The sequence below is a fragment of the Gavia stellata genome, chromosome 39, assembly GCF_030936135.1.
Source record: "Gavia stellata isolate bGavSte3 chromosome 39, bGavSte3.hap2, whole genome shotgun sequence".
Lineage (NCBI taxonomy): Eukaryota > Metazoa > Chordata > Aves > Gaviiformes > Gaviidae > Gavia > Gavia stellata.
The window spans coordinates 449,675-463,644 of record NC_082632.1 but is presented as its reverse complement, the minus strand read 5'-3'; the positions used below and the strand labels follow the sequence as shown (position 1 = coordinate 463,644).

General features: G+C 50.6%; 1 long non-coding RNA gene across 2 annotated transcripts; it reads right to left on the bottom strand.

Moving 5' to 3' along the window:
- Positions 1-5,572: 5,572 nt before the first annotated feature.
- LOC132320589 (uncharacterized) lies at positions 5,573-13,862 on the bottom strand. 2 transcript variants are annotated; one of them, XR_009484570.1, is made up of 10 exons: positions 13,810-13,862; positions 9,858-9,999; positions 9,191-9,263; positions 7,891-8,473; positions 6,823-6,883; positions 6,481-6,501; positions 6,190-6,210; positions 6,082-6,102; positions 5,948-5,968; positions 5,573-5,593 (listed from the first exon to the last, which is right to left on the bottom strand). It is a non-coding gene; the product is annotated as an uncharacterized LOC132320589 (long non-coding RNA). The 2 variants fall into 2 exon arrangements; XR_009484571.1 differs by having other exon boundaries at positions 6,823-6,880.
- Positions 13,863-13,970: the final 108 nt, after the last annotated feature.

Sequence of the window (13,970 nt, the reverse complement as noted above, 5' to 3'; positions counted from 1 at the left end):
TGCATCTGCTAAACTTGATTAAAACAGGAATTACCCCCTTAAAAACTTCAGATATGCAGAGAAAACTGAAAAAAAAAAAAAATAAACCATTTTGAGCAAAGCAGGGAAATTCCTTACCAAGTTCTGCCGCACGTTTCCCTTGAAATAGAGAAAACAACAACAAAACAAAACAGGAATTTCATGATGTTTTCTCGAGTATGTAACAGATGACAAAATTCTCAGGGTTAAATCTCACGATTAAAAAAAGACACTTACGAAGCTCTCTATTGCAGTCCCCTAAAAATACACAGAAGGAAAGGATGATGACATTGCTCAGTGCTTATCTTCATGTATCATTGCCACCTAAACCAAGACGAATGGGAAAATCACTTACCGACGTCCGCAGTGAGTTCACCTAAAAAAAGAGGGGAAAAGAAATAAAGTTAGTTTTAAGGCAAGGTTTTTTCTTTCCCTGTAAATGCTCAGGCAATGGCCGATGAGTTCCGAGTCTGATTTCCTCCCGAGAAATTCATCCAGAGATTTGCCGGGCAGAGGAACGTAAAACCCACCTATTTTTGTGTGCCGCTCTCCTAAAAATAAGGGAGAAAACAACCACATGTTATTTCTCATGGTTTCTGCCTTTCACACGTTACATCGCGAACTCTGCTCACATAATTTGGAATACAAGACGATTCCTGTTCCTACCCACGCTACCCCCGTTTCCAATTATTTTGGGGTTTTAAATTTCTCTACTACTCCCTCTAAGATGCTGTTTTTCACCAGGTAGATGAAACACAGGGAAAACAGGCAGAAATAAGTTTGGGTTTTGTTTTTACAATTGCTTTTTTCTAAATGCAATTTAATCAGGTTTTTTGCAATGTAAGAATTTTTTTGTAATTTAATTTTTTTTCAATTTAAGAATTTTAAAAATTTAATTAAAAAAATGCAAAAAGGGAGGAAATGGACTTACCAAGCTCCACCGTAAATATTCCTTAAAACAGAAAATAACAACCGTTCCCGTTAGATTTCCCACACGCAACACGAGTCAAACCCATCTCGGCTCTTCCCACGGGAGTTCTCCCCCGTTAGATTTTCCTTTTTCCCCCTGAACTTCGGCCTCAGGCTCCCAGATTTTCTTTGATATACGAAATTCCAGCATCCCTTCAACGCTGGAACACCACCCAAACCAGCCCGAGGCATACGAGGAGGAGATGTCACTTACTAATTGTTGCATCACATTTTGCTAAAAAAAAAAATAAAGAAAAATAGATATTGATCCATTTTCTGGCTGCTCTTTCCCCCTTTTCCCCGTAATACTGGAAAGGAAATTACTCACCAAGTTCTGCAGTGAGTTTCCCTAATGAACAAAAAAAAAGAGAAATACAAGTTTATTTGAAATAGATGTTTCTCTCTCCTCTCTGGACAGAGTGTAAATAATTCTCTGGTTTAAGCTTACACAGTGTATTAGAAAATAATACAATGTATATATAATGTATACATAATGTATAGCTATTATAGTATAAAGTAGATAATAAAAATGTATAGCCTGATAGTATAAAATAAGACAATAAAATATAATGTGGTGTAATAGTGATATGTGATACATAAAGTAAAATAAAATTAAAAAAATAATAAACCCCCAAATAATAAAAAAATTCCTAAAGAAATTCCCCCAAATAACCCCCCAAAATAATAAAAAAATCCCTCCCAAATACCCCAAAAATAATTTAAAAAATCCCCAACCCCCCAATAAAATATGTATGTATTAAAAAAATTATATATATTCGAAAATATATATTCCAAAATATATATGTATAAAAAAATAAAATTAAAAATTTAAATAATAATAAAAAATGATAGTGAGGAAAACCACTGATTCTGGCAATACATCCGTTTAGGAGCGGTATGAGGGGTTGGATTCAGAAATGCAGGAAAAATGAGAAAACCGCAGGAAAAATGAGGTTCCCGGGAGGAGAGACGGACTTTTGGAAACACACCAGCCCGCTGAGGAAGATCCACCTTTAGCCCAAGATTTTACGCGCCAGGAGGAGAATGTCACTTACGAAGCCTCGAGTCTCGGTCCCCTGGATGAAAAAGAAAGAGAAAGGCTAAAATTGAGCCTTTTTTTGTGGTTCTTTTCACACAGCACTGCCTCTCCCCCAGGCCAACAGGGTCTGAAGCCAAAGCTCCAAGACCTTCTGTGCAAAGCGCATTTTCCTAATTATCTTAATGAGAAATTTTATCCATTTTATTTAAAAAAACCCATAAAATCTGCACGCGGAGCTGACATTTTTGTACGGAACAAGGGAAACGCCCGACTCCGTCTGGGGAGAAACTGGAGTCGTCCAGCTGAGGTTGGCCCCGAGCAACGTGGTCTCGCCTCGGCACGAGCCCTCCAGAGGTTCCTCCAACCTAATTCCATCAAATCACGCAAAGATTTAATTAAAATAATCCTCCCAGGAGGTTCTGTACAAAAAATTAGACTTACCAAGCAGGGCAGTGAGTCTACCTTTGAAGTAAGAAGAAAAAAAAAAAGGTATTAGTTCAAGTAAAGCAACAAAAATTGACCCTAGAAAAGAGGTTTCTAAGCCTAAACCCATCATTTTTGTTCCAAAAAGGAAGAAAAGGACTTACGTATTTCTGCTGCGAGCTTGGCTGCAAAGAGAAAAAATAATATTTGTATTTATTTGGGTGTTCTTTTCTCTGCGGGAAATGCAGAAGCCCGGGCTGAAACTCGGGAAATCAGAAATAAATGTTCTTTTTGCCACTTTTCACGGACGGGGCATCGGAGGGGTTCCCCCTTCCCCAAAACAAGGGGGTTTTACCCCAAAAGCACAATGAAGAATGACACTTACTAATTTTTCGATCACGTTCCTCTGGAAAGAAAAAGGAGGGGAGGAAAAAGAAAAGAATCAGAAAAATTATTATTAAATATTTCCTTCTTTTCTGTGTATTGGGTCTATAGCATCCCTAGAGCGCTTAGAACAGGAATAGCGCTTTTTTCCCCCCAGTATTGCCTTTACACTGATAATTATACTTTGAAATTACGCTGTTACGAGTGCTCCTCAATCTCCAAAAAGAAATCCTCAGGTTTCCAGCAGGAGACCCCCCCTCCACCCCCATTTTCACAGATAGCATAGCAGGCACGTAGGCTCCTCGGCACCCACCCCGAGAGCGATCGCACTTACTGATTTTGGCATCGCATTCGCCTAAAAACCAAGAAATAATCGATAAATACAGAGAAACGCAAAGCGACTCCTCCTGCACCCACCCCCTCCCGCGGTGCTCTGTCATAAAACTCAAACCTGACGGAAATTTTATGCCACGGACACCTTTTCCTATAATATTTTTTAAAAAATAACGTTTGTTAAGGAAGAAATCCCCCTATAAGCCACCCATTCTTAAAACCCCCACAAAATATTCTATTTTTAAAATTTTTTATACCCAGCACTTTTGTATGATTAAGGATAATTTTAGTTTTAAGGAAATAAAACTCCTTACCCAGGTCTGATGTAAGCTTGCCTTAAACCAAAAGAAATAAGTGAATATTAGCTTGAAACCGTCCTTTATTTCTCCGCGATCACAACCCGGCTTGCGCCACCTTTGACGTTCCCCAGGGCCAAATTATAATATAACTGCGCCGTGGTGATGCTAATGAGACCAACGAGCCAGTAATTAAGAACAGGGACGGGATTGCTGACCACAGCTTTAAATTATGGGTAAAGAATCGGTCCCTGCACCTTCGGCGCTGATGGAAATAAGGAAAAAACGGGGCTGCCTTTATACTGGAGACAGATCAGAGAGGCGACACGTAGCCAAAAAGCCCAAATTCTGCAGCTTGGTGCAAACCCCAAACCTCCCACATATTCAAAAAATAATTTAACAACCGGATCCGAAACACACAGGCGCCCTCGGGGTGATCCGGCATCGCCCCAGGCTTTTATTTCTACAGAAAACGACACTTACTGATTTTTCGATCACGTTCCGCTAAAAGAGAAAATAAAGAGGAAATATCGATGGTCAATAAGCGCTCGCCAGCTCTCCGTCATGCTCGTCAACCTCACATCACCCTCCGCCTCCAAATTTTGATTTTACTGGTGATTATCATTTGAAATTACACTTTTTAAAAAAATTAATTGACTTTATTTCTAGCCCAGCTTGGACATATGTGGGGTTATGTATGTGTGGAGGGAATAACCACCTCTTTCCCCGAAAAACCTGTGGTGAAATAAAGACAAAAAGGAAGGAAATCACTTACCAAGCTCCGCAGTCAGACTGTCTGAAAAAAGAAAAAAAAGAGAAAAATAAATACCGGTTTTCTCAAGGATGCCAGGGACGTGCCATACCCCATTTGGACCTTCCTTTGCTTGGAAAATAAAGCTATCCTGCACCTAACACTTGACACATCTCCCCTGTTCGCAACATCTACCACGAAAGAGGGGACAATCGGAACCGGGAGAGGAGTTTTTGCAAAATTTAAGTATGTTGAGAGGGGTGAAGTCTTGCACTTTGCACGTGCCGGATCTCAACGGCCCCAAATCCCCCAAGGCGCTGTCCTGCATCGCAGGGCTTCACATCAACCGTGTTCGTACGTGGCCTTGGCTCAGAAATTCCCTTTATTCTCTTTATTACTGCCTTCCCAGACACAGCAACCCGCAAGCCCTCTGTTTTCTGTACTGTTGGGTTTGGGTTTTTTTTTAATACGAGTTCTTGTTAAAAATGAATATTCCTCCTGCTTTTTTAAAAACAGGCAAGAGAGAGGGAATAAACCCCAGGCAAATCAGCTAAAACATGACTCAAAACTATACGGAAATATATCGGATGGGACGTAAAGATGTGACTTACCGATCTCTGCTGTAAGTTCGCCTTCAAACAGAGAAATAAAGGGGGGTGCATGTTAAAGGACGGCTCGAATCTGTCCTCTGGCTGCCCTCGAGCCTGTCATTTGCAGGTTGGGCATTCAAATAACCACACAGGCTCAAGGGCAGACCCCAGAGCGGACGGGACCGTGGACGTACGTGGCATCCCGGGTACTCATGCAGGGTTCATGAAACAAGAAGTTTCCTGATCAGAATCAATTTGACAAAGATAAGAAAGCGATACTTACCTATTTCTGCATTTCGTGTCCCTCCCCCCAAAAACAAAAAAAAGAGAAAGAGAAGGGAAATGGCTTTAAGTTATTTTTCACCGCTTCCGTATATTTATTTTGTTCTTAACATTAGAGATGCAAAATAATCTCTGTTCTATCTGGACTTATTCTATTTATTACAGGCATTTCCAACTAGTTTTATTTTTTAAGACCATTCCACTTCTGCGCTTTTTGAAGCTGGAATGAAGAAACATGCATAAACTGCAACTTGCGCTCAGCAGCCCTGCCCAAAGCACGCCTTTGCGGAAGGAATACGACTCGCCGAGCACGGCAGTAAGAATTCCCAAATACAGAGAAAAGCATTTACTTAAAAAATAAAAGGTCTGTATTGTAAAAGTATGTATTGCAAAAAGTATTTTATTCCAGCAATGTGTGATTGAGGCTGTTTGGTTTTGAGGACCACTATTATTTAGAAGAACTTGTAAATCGAAGGATAAAACTTACCATTTTCTGTGTCACACTCCTCTAAAAAAATAATAGAGAAATAAATACGGGTCAGTCCTCAGAGCTCTCCGCCTCCGACATGCTTCTACGAGCGAGCAAGAGCCCGAAGAAGAGATTAGGGAATGCCGCTGGATTGCGGGGAGACAGCGCGTCTCCTCCAAAGCGAGATGCCTAGCGTAACAGGGATAGATGATGCTGCGCTAGTGGTTTGGGTCCCTTCTCCTTCAATTGCACATCTTGACTATCTCTGGGTATAAATTTAAGATCTGGAGGATCATTTCTGGTTTAAGAAGCCCATCCTCTATACAAAGGAACATTTTCCATCTTCAGAAGCAGCAAAAAGCCCCCCACACACAACCCCAAAACCCCACTCACCGAGTTCCGTGTCGCTTTCTTCTAAAGGAAATAAAGAGAAAATGTACATAGACGCGTCGGTCATTGCTAACGCTACAGCTACAAAAACACGCGCATTCAAACGTAGGCATGCGGAAGGAAGGTAAACGACTTACCGAACTCTTCCGTTAACTTCCCTTAAAATGAAGTAATATTAGTTCAAGCCTTTAGCACCAAGGTTTTCCCATCAGGAGGAAGGAGGGGGAAAAAAAAAAGGCACTTACTGATTTTTGCATCCCATTCTTCTAAAAGAGAAAGAGAGAGAATTTAGCCCCCAGTGGGTCCTTCTGTGGTTTTTTTGGTTTGCACTATAGTTGTTGTCTTAAAAATGATTATGTACTGACTTTTTTCCCCTTATTGACCATAATGTTCCCAAAATTACACCATTATGAGTTTATCTAACATGGTCTAAAATATATGATAGTGCAAATATCGAGCCAAGAAAAGCCCACAGGAGATGTATGTTAACGAGACTTGTTTTGATGGAAGAAGGAGAGAAAAAAAAAATCACTTACCAAGATCCGCATTCCTTTTCCCTTAAAAAAAAAGAAATAAAGGGAAAAAAAAATAAAGATAGGTAAATGTTTCTCGCACTGGGTACAACTGGAGTGGCTCCCTAGCCTAGCTGCATCCCTCCGGAGTTAAACATTAACCTTCCTTTCTTGAATGAGCACAACTCATGGACAGCCAAGAAGAGCATCAGACTAGAAAAGCCGGCTTAGGGAAACATCGGAAAAGCAGCCCGAAAGCGAGCAGAGCAAGGACTGAACACCCGCAGGCACGGCAAAGCTGGGTTTTGGGTGCCAAAGCAGCCAGGACGTGGCACGCGCTTTGTTAATAAGTACGTTTTCAGGTACCTGACTCCATCATCGCGTTTGCTTCCTAACCGGGACCACCTCCGAGAGCTCTGTCAACCTGCTGGGACGAGAGGGAACATCGTTAAGTCACATCCAGGGAAAACCAGGCCTTCACAGCGGTGCAGCGTGGAGGAAAACGCGTTTTCTGGGAAGACGTGCTGATGCCTGGGATATTTCTGCCCATGTGAGTAAACACAATAAAGGAGAAATCCATGGAGTCGCCGAGGCTTTTTCCTGGTTATTAGACTTCGTTATTTGTGATGTTTTCTGGGCTACATCTGGATGGATGGTAGGAAAGAGGGATCTACTACAGGTGTGATGAACCTCCATCAACGTCTATCACCCCACGGATTGCAGAAGGGGTCCAGGGCAAATAGCTCAGTCTTAAACATCTAATTTTAGTTGATGAAGTAGCACGAGCTTAATTTCCTCTCCGTGTTTCACAAATTATTTAATAATAACGCTTATCACTGCTGTTGACACCAGGAGAACCAGCCCCACACGTGGAGGATGTGGTGCTACCATCTCTTTTGGCCCAAAAAGCAGCACTTGTTTTAAACTGAATATTACCCTTAGAGCTTCCCTCCTCTGCTGTGTTACCGCTCTGTTTCTCCTCACTGTGTATGCGGTGATTTCTAGTCCACGCTAATGTTTTGAATTGATTCTTTTTATTAATTAAAAAAAAAAAAGATTGGATTGCCATGGGAGATGGTGTAGGCTGGGTGAAGGGACGCAGGTTTTGTGCAGAAAAAGACAAACAGAACAAGGAAAGCGGCACCAATCATTTCTGTACAATACTTTCCTGAAAGGAAAAAAAAAAAATTAATACCATTCATTCTTTTAATCCTTTTCCTGTTTTTCAGTATCGTCAGGTTTATGTTCAGGAATAAAAGATCATTTTGTTCTAGGCTTCTTCCAGCTATCCCGAACGTATCGCGTTTCTTCTGCTTTCTAAATGTATCTCCCAGCCTTTCACGAAAGAGCCCACGCAGCCAGACCGGCATCCAGGAATAGGATACCCACAAATTATGCTTTCCCCGCCTCTCCGGCGCTTGTGGAAAGACTTACCAAGACCTGCAGCTGATTTTCCGTAATGCCGAAATTGGCCTAACTGGGGCCCTTTTGCTCCCGGGGCACGCGGGCTGCGATGGTTGCGTACGCGGGGGTTGTCCGTGCTAGAGATTTTGGCAGGTCCTGGGACCACGGTGCCCCGGGAAGCAGGTACCCAGACTCGCTGGAGGCTCTGTGCGTCTGCACCGAGCTGGAAGAGCCGTCACGGGCACGACAGCTGTGCTGGCAGCGGGGAGGGGACCTTCCCACCGCCTAATTTTAGCTGGTTTAAATGCCGAGATGGAAGGGAGGGCTGGAAGATCCCGATATAGTCATGGCAGGAACAGGATCCTCCAGAGGAGGAATAGAAACAGAGGCCTGACCTGGTGACATCGGGCCACCCTCCAGAGGTGCCGGCATCTCCCACGGGTTGTTTAGAGGACACGGTCTGCGAGCGAGGACCTGCGGGCTCAGCGCCTATAGACAGCGGTGTGGATAGCACCCAGCATTTTGGATGCGTGGTGACCCCGAGGAGCTCCTGTTTGCACAGAAATCTTCCCTCTCCAAAGGGGGACGGCATCGATTTCTGGTTTGCGTTGCCCTAAAATAAAGAGAGATGTGAAATAAGCTCGTGCTTTTCTCCTTTCTGTCTGTTGCTGCTGCTCACCAGGACCAAGCGAGAGTGAATCTCCTCCTGTGGCCAGGATTTCTCATCACTTTGGATTATTTTTAAAAAAAAAAAAAGCCAGCTCATGAAATGCATCCAGCTTAGCCTCTCCCCTGATATCTCGGCTTGCTTCAAAGACACACAGCTCTCCCACTTCCCCCATAGTGACGAGACACAGATTTGAAAGTGAAAATTTGTTTTCTTCTGCTGGAGGGGATTTTTTTTACAAAGCTCTGCAACAAGTTTTCCTGAAACCAGACAAATAAGCATTAAAACATAGGCCACTCCCATAGATATATCCCTAGAAAACTAATTTTCACCCGTTAACTCTGGCTTAAAGCAGCGTGAAGTTAGTGAAAGACATCTAAAATTGTTGATCTCTCCCTGAATTAGTCTCCCGGTGCTTTTTTTGGTAGTCAACAGAGAGAAAATAGTTTTTGATGATGCTGTTCACCTGATCTGTCTCAGATGTCTCCGAGTCAGCTGCCTAAACTCTCAATACAGTTAACAAACGAGACATTTCCAGAGCATTATGACCCAGACTGGGGCAGATGTCTAACTAGGAAGGAGCATTCTGGGCTTGGCTTTCGCCAAGTGATGTTTCCCACCCCAGAAACGCTGAGAAAATGGGCTGAAACAAAAAAACCAAACCTCATTCAGTGCCTCGGAGAAGTAGATGTCAGTTCTTCAACCCAGGACGCGGTATCTTTGCCGGCAGCTCTGTCTGCAAGACACACAAGCTGGCAGCTTCCTTTGCAAAGCCTGAAAATTAAGGACTTAAGGACACGGGAACAACACGTGAAATTCAGAGGGGCCTCCTTGATCTCCAAACCCCAAAGGCCACGGGCTGAAGGAGAAGGGGCTTGTGGTGATACTAGAAGGGGAATCATAGGAGTGTTCTCCCTTGGAAAAAAAGGGGCATTGCTCCACGGGCAGGCCTGGTTTCAAGCCGTGAAAAGGGCAGGCGATGCCGAGGATGGGAGAGGGCGAGGGTTAAGGTTAAAGCTGAGGACAAGAGCCTGTGAGCTGGCACCAAACTCCGGTGACTAAATCCTCTGGATTTGCAAGAGGAAAAAACATTGCCACGGGGTAAAGAAACAGAAGGTGCTTGTCTCGGGGAAACCTGAGCAAGGGAAAAGGGGATCGCGGCGAAGGAGATGCCAGTTCTTTTTTGGCAGAAGACATCTGGCATTTGGAGAAGACAAAATAACCGGCATGCTCCCGGGGGCTCTGCCAAGAGAGAAACCGTGCAGCATGACACGATGTATGTCCAGGAAGGTCAGCAGCACCTCCAAGACATTTTGAAGAAGTTACTCACCAGTCGCACCCTGACATGGGCTCCTAAATTGCTCGTCGGCGTTGATAAGCAAATCCCCCAAAGGCAACCCGGGCAACACAGCCAGAGAGATTTCTTCGGCGTGAAAAGCTGAAGCGCCTTCAGCCTTTGGCATCTGAGGACTCTGAATGACACCAGTTAGGAATGTCTGGGCTGAAAATTAAGACGCCAGGCTCGAAGGGCTATGAAAAATCAATGGCGGACGGCTTTTTGTCTCCGGGACTACCTAGCCAAATTATTTTCCCTGAGGCCTGTTCGTGCCTGTCGAGCTGTGTCTATTTTCTAAGCAATTTTCTTATGCACCAGGATTTTTAAACATGCAGGAACTTAAAATTGCTTTATTCCCTTAACCCTCTGCTCCACCGCCAGCCCCCCAAGGCCTTCCCTGTCCTCCACAGCCCCCTACCCCACCTCCAGCCCCCCAAGGCCTTCTCCGTCCCCCTAAACCCCCCTACCCCACCGCCAACCCCCCAAGGCCTTCCCCGTCCCCCACAGCCCCCTACCCCACCGCCAGCCCCCCAAGGCCTTCCCTGTCCCCCTCAAACCCCCCTACCCCACCGCCAGCCCCCCAAGGCCTTCTCCGTCCCCCTCAAACCCCCTTACCCCACCGCCAGCCCCCCAAGGCCTTCCCTGTCCCCCACAGCCCCTCTATACCACTGCCAGCCCCCCAAGGCCTTCCCTGTCCCCCTCAAATGCCCCTACCCCACCGCCAGCCCCCCAAGGCCTTCCCTATCCCCACAGCCCCCTACCCCACCGCCAACCCCCCAAGGCCTTCCCTGTGCCCCTCAAAACCCCCTCTACCCCACTGCCAGCCCCCCAAGGCCTTCTCCATCCCCCTCAAACCCCCCTACCCCACCGCCAGCCCCCCAAGGCCTTTCCCTGTCCCCCTCAAACCCCCTACACCACCTCCAGCCCCCCAAGGCCTTTCCCTGTCCCCCTAAACCCCCCTACCCCACCTCCAGCCCCCCAAGGCCTTCCCTGTCCCCCTCAAACCCCCCTACCCCACCGCCAGCCCCCCAAGGCCTTCTCCGTCCCCCTCAAACCCCCCTACCCCACCGCCAGCCCCCCAAGGCCTTCCCTGTCCCCCTAAACCCCCCTACCCCACCGCCAGCCCCCCAAGGCCTTCCCCGTCCCCCACAGCCCCCTACCCCACCGCCAGCCCCCCAAGGCCTTCCCTGTCCCCCTCAAACCCCCCTACCCCACCGCCAGCCCCCCAAGGCCTTCCCCGTCCCCCTAAACCCCCCTACCCCACCGCCAGCCCCCCAAGGCCTTCCCCGTCCCCCTAAACCCCCCTACCCCACCGCCAGCCCCCCAAGGCCTTCCCTGTCCCCCACAGCCCCTCTATACCACTGCCAGCCCCCCAAGGCCTTCCCTGTGCCCCTCAAACGCCCCTACCCCACCGCCAACCCCCCAAGGCCTTCCCTGTCCCCCTCAACCCCCCCCTACCCCACCGCCAGCCCCCCAAGGCCTTCCCTGTCCCCCTCAAACCCCCCTACCCCACCGCCAGCCCCCCAAGGCCTTCCCTGTCCCCCTCAAACCCCCTACCCCACCTCCAGCCCCCCAAGGCCTTTCCCTGTCCCCCTAAACCCCCCTACCCCACCGCCAGCCCCCCAAGGCCTTCCCTGTCCCCCTCAAACCCCCCTACCCCTCCGCCAGCCCCCCAAGGCCTTCCCTGTGCCCCTCAAACGCCCCTACCCCACCGCCAGCCCCCCAAGGCCTTCTCCGTCCCCCTCAAACCCCCCTACCCCACCGCCAGCCCCCCAAGGCCTTCCCTGCCCCCCTCAAACCCCCCTACCCCACCGCCAGCCCCCCAAGGCCTTCCCTGTGCCCCTCAAACGCCCCTACCCCACCGCCAACCCCCCAAGGCCTTCCCTGTGCCCCTCAAACGCCCCTACCCCACCTCCAGCCCCCCAAGGCCTTTCCCTGTCCCCCTCAAACCCCCTACCCCACCTCCAGCCCCCCAAGGCCTTCCCTGTCCCCCTAAACCCCCCTACCCCACCGCCAGCCCCCCAAGGCCTTCCCCGTCCCCCACAGCCCCCTACCCCACCGCCAACCCCCCAAGGCCTTCCCTGTGCCCCTCAAACCCCCCTACCCCACTGCCAGCCCCCCAAGGCCTTCCCTGTGCCCCTCAAACGCCCCTACCCCACCGCCAGCCCCCCAAGGCCTTCCCTGTCCCCACAGCCCCCTACCCCACCGCCAACCCCCCAAGGCCTTCCCTGTCCCCCTCAAAACCCCCTCTACCCCACTACCAGCCCCCCAAGGCCTTCTCCGTCCCCCTCAAACCCCCCTACCCCACCGCCAGCCCCCCAAGGCCTTCCCTGTCCCCCTCAAACCCCCCTACCCCACCTCCAGCCCCCCAAGGCCTTTCCCTGTCCCCCTCAAACCCCCTACACCACCTCCAGCCCCCCAAGGCCTTTCCCTGTCCCCCTAAACCCCCCTACCCCACCGCCAGCCCCCCAAGGCCTTCCCTGTCCCCCTCAAACCCCCCTACCCCACCGCCAGCCCCCCAAGGCCTTCCCCGTCCCCCTAAACCCCCCTACCCCACCGCCAGCCCCCCAAGGCCTTCCCCGTCCCCCACAGCCCCCTACCCCACCGCCAGCCCCCCAAGGCCTTCCCTGTCCCCACAGCCCCCTACCCCACCGCCAACCCCCCAAGGCCTTCCCTGTCCCCCTCAAAACCCCCTCTACCCCACTGCCAGCCCCCCAAGGCCTTCTCCGTCCCCCTCAAACCCCCCTACCCCACCGCCAGCCCCCCAAGGCCTTCCCTGTCCCCCTCAAACCCCCCTACCCCACCGCCAACCCCCCAAGGCCTTCCCCGTCCCCCACAGCCCCCTACCCCACCGTCAGCCCCCCAAGGCCTTCCCTGTCCCCCTCAAACCCCCCTACCCCACCTCCAGCCCCCCAAGGCCTTCCCTGTCCCCCACAGCCCCTCTATACCACTGCCAGCCCCCCAAGGCCTTCCCTGTCCCCCTCAAACCCCCCTACCCCACCGCCAACCCCCCAAGGCCTTCCCTGTCCCCCTCAAACCCCCCTACCCCACCGCCAACCCCCCAAGGCCTTCCCTGTCCCCCTCAAAACCCCCTCTACCCCACTGCCAGCCCCCCAAGGCCTTCTCTGTCCCCCTCAAAACCCCCTACCCCACCGCCAGCCCCCCAAGGCCTTCCCTGTCCCCCTCAAACCCCCCTACCCCACCGCCAGCCCCCCAAGGCCTTCCCTGTCCCCCTAAACCCCCCTACCCCACCGCCAGCCCCCCAAGGCCTTCCCCGTCCCCCACAGCCCCCTACCCCACCGCCAGCCCCCCAAGGCCTTCCCTGTCCCCACAGCCCCCTACCCCACCGCCAACCCTCCAAGGCCTTCCCTGTCCCCCTCAAAACCCCCTCTACCCCACTGCCAGCCCCCCAAGGCCTTCTCCGTCCCCCTCAACCCCCCCTACCCCACCGCCAACCCCCCAAGGCCTTCCCTGTCCCCCTCAAACCCCCCTACCCCACCTCCAGCCCCCCAAGGCCTTCCCTGTCCCCCTCAAACCCCCTACACCACCTCCAGCCCCCCAAGGCCTTTCCCTGTCCCCCTAAACCCCCCTACCCCACCTCCAGCCCCCCAAGGCCTTTCCCTGTCCCCCTCAAACCCCCTACACCACCTCCAGCCCCCCAAGGCCTTTCCCTTTCCCCCTCAAACCCCCCTACCCCACCTCCAGCCCCCCAAGGCCTTCCCTGTGCCCCTCAAACCCCCCTATCCCACCTCCAGCCCCCCAAGGCCTTTCCCTGTCCCCCTAAACCCCCCTACCCCACCTCCAGCCCCCCAAGGCCTTTCCCGTCCCCCACAGCCCCCCGACCCCACCTCCAGCCCCCCAAGGCCTTCCCCGTCCCCCACAGCCCCCCGACCCCACCGCCAGTCCCCCAAGACCCTCCCTACGTCCCCTCATTACCAGCACTCACCCCTACACTTCTTTCCGTACAGTGCCATGCGCGCCGCCATGTTGCCCCGTATCCCTGCGCGCCGCCATGCTGCCGTACAGCTCCGACGCTATTTCCGCTTCCGCCGGAAGCCACCTCGGTCTCTTTCTCTCCCCGCGCTGGCGGCTGCTGTGGGCGGCCGG